This window comes from Capsicum annuum, chromosome 9 (genome assembly GCF_002878395.1).
Source record: "Capsicum annuum cultivar UCD-10X-F1 chromosome 9, UCD10Xv1.1, whole genome shotgun sequence".
In the NCBI taxonomy this organism is placed as follows: domain Eukaryota; kingdom Viridiplantae; phylum Streptophyta; class Magnoliopsida; order Solanales; family Solanaceae; genus Capsicum; species Capsicum annuum.
Genome location: NC_061119.1, coordinates 23,457,274 through 23,460,145, shown reverse-complemented (window position 1 = coordinate 23,460,145; position 2,872 = coordinate 23,457,274). Strand labels below are relative to the sequence as shown.

The following is a 2,872-nucleotide window of genomic DNA, read 5'->3' as shown; positions in this document are numbered from 1 at the left end:
AATTACCTAATCCTCTTAGACTTAGGGAATTTATATTTACTAACCAGACTTCACCTCAGATTAATCAACCTTGTTACTGCGTTAATTATTAAATGAAATTTTAGTGTTTCCACGTCCCTGTCAATAATTCACTTTCTACTATATTTCATTTCTTATCTCAAGCAAATCAAAGTAGGTGCTATCTATTGTTTGCAACCAATAGACAATAATTAAAATCTCGGAATTATCAAGGAGTCTTATTAGCTTTAGAATCTTAAACACATAGCATCTTACCAAGACTTAACCCATCGATCCCATAATTCGGGTTAATGAGATTTAGCCACTCATAATGTAATAAGCGAAACAACTAGATGTATTCATAATTTAAAAGATGAGCTTACCATATGATGAATAGTATCTAGTGATTCTCGGATTAGATCACAATAGAAATCCCAAAATAGTGATGAAAATCTATTCAAAGTTAATTATTTTTCAAGCCAAGAAACTAGAGAGAAAAATAACAAAATACGTGTTTCCCCAAAACAAGTTCCGCCCTTTAGAAAACCCTAAACTATGCTTTAAATAGTTTACCCTAATTGTGGAAACAAAATGACAGAGTACAGCAATTTTTCAAATTAAGTGACACCTTATCAGGAGTCTGACGACTTATAAACTCTTTGACGACTTATCAGGAAATGTCATCACAACTTTCAGCTAAGGTCCATTCTCTGTCTAAGATTGACGGTGTCTCTGATAACTTATCACAGGGCTGATGACTTATCAGGAATGTCGTCATAAACTCCAGCCGAAAACAAATCTCTGTCTAAGGATGACGATAAAGCTGATAACTTATTAGAGTGCTGATGACTTATCAGGAATGTTGTCAGCCACACTTCTCTTCTATCTTCTTTAGATTTCAACTCTTTTTCTTCCATCCTTGTTGGTTCTTTTGCATCTTGGCTTCTGCTACAAAATCAAAGATAAAACAATCAAAAACGACAAAAGTTGCTTAAGACTTTGCAATTATTCTTAGTTAAAAGCCTCAAACGTGTTAGCATCTACTCACACATCAACACCCTCAACTTAAAACAATTTCTTGTCCTCAAGCAACTCAAACACAACCAAGAGGATACAAAGTACATTCGGCAGTCAACCATCCATATTATCTCAGAACATCTTCACCATCTCCAAGGTTAGTCAATTCAAGAACAACTGTGTATATTATTGAAGAACAACAATGCAACACACAGGAATCAAGATAGTAATTAAGCTATAACAACCATACATAGCCCAATATTACACTATCCGAACAAGTTAGCAACTAGCAACATATATGGTGTGCCCTCACAATAAAGAAATCCCCCTTTTCTCATATCAACAATCATATATGTAACCATAGGGACAATCAAAAGAGACTCACTCTCAGAATGAAGTTCCAATCATCGTATGCCAAGTAACATAGTCTTACCCTTATTTTTATTACCAAGGTTTCCAGACAGGTCGGCTAAGATCACTATAGGTCTTCTCTTTGGCTTGTAATGCAGGCTAGGGCTGGTATGATACTTGATGATATTTAAAGTGATTAAGCCTCCTTGACATTGCACTAGATCCTAGGATTCACTTATTAACCTTTTTTTATTCTTCTCTTTTCTTGATCACACTTATTCAGTATGGGTACTATCTTTCTTACAATCACTTCTTCTTTTTCACAACTTTTCTTTTCTTGTTCTTTTCCACTGCACCCAACTTTTTATTCTTTTCTTTTGTTCTACCTATATTCATACTCATTTTAAATCATGCACCCCTATGATAGGCACCCTCAACTTAGCCCATTTGCCTACATCAAGGTGCACAGTGTCCAAGGAAGACCAGGGCCAAAATAGGTTCATTGTGATATAAATGGGAAGGTGATAGGTTTCATAAAAAGAAATAGGCTAATAGGCTCAATGTAGGGATCAAGGGATATTCTACATACAGGGAAGGTCATTTACGCTAAAAGTAGGCTAATATCAAAATGGCCTATGATCCTTTCCTAACCACTATTCTTCAACTTAGGTAAGACTAACCGATCATGTTCTAGATTCAACATATAGAGGAGAGTAAGTAAGATCTCACACGCACATGGCACACAAGTATATCACAAGTTACTGCTCATTCAGTTCATGCACCTGTTTAGCAATGATTGTTGCATCACTAGAACTAATGCCATACAATGATGCACAATGGTCACACTTAGATGAAAATCACACATTTAAACCTTTAGACCATTAGAGAGGTGCTCAAAAATCACGAAAACAAGTTAACTACCTTAGTTACTTGTATTTCTCCTAGTCACTTACAAAATTTTACAACAACAATTTACCCTACACCCTCAACTTAAAATCAAAAAAAAAACTAAACTAAGGGTTAGGGTATACCTGGAGTATATCAAGCATGAGGATCATAGGCTGCCTCCCATGTAGTGCTTGATTTAAGGTCGCAGCACGACTCTGGTATCTCGATTACTTTAGATTTCATCGAGACAGATAGTAGCAATGCTTTTCATCGAGTCTTTTGGACCAATATTGTAACACCTCAAAAATGGGTCCCGGAGCGTCACACGATGCTTGAGGCTATGAGTAGCTCCAAGCTAACCCTTTGATCCATTTTTATTTAGTTCAACACGAATCAATGGGGTTTCCATAAATAACCCTCAAATATCAACAGAGTAATCATCATCCAAGAATAAAAGAATTTCAAAAAGGTAACAAAATACGACTTATTAGTCAACTCCCAACATCTATACTAGTCTAACAAGCCTCTAAGAAAATCAATAAAACTAGTGAACCATTGAGACATGCCCCAACTGACTCTATAAGACCCTGATACACTGAACCGAAATGCTACACGGTGC

General features: G+C 36.0%; 1 long non-coding RNA gene across 1 annotated transcript; it reads right to left on the bottom strand.

Moving 5' to 3' along the window:
• Window positions 1-384: 384 nt before the first annotated feature.
• LOC124887016 lies at window positions 385-2,659 on the bottom strand. The gene is made up of 2 exons (XR_007044508.1): window positions 2,397-2,659; window positions 385-942 (listed from the first exon to the last, which is right to left on the bottom strand). It is a non-coding gene; the product is annotated as an uncharacterized LOC124887016 (long non-coding RNA).
• Between the last annotated feature and the right edge of the window lie 213 nt (window positions 2,660-2,872).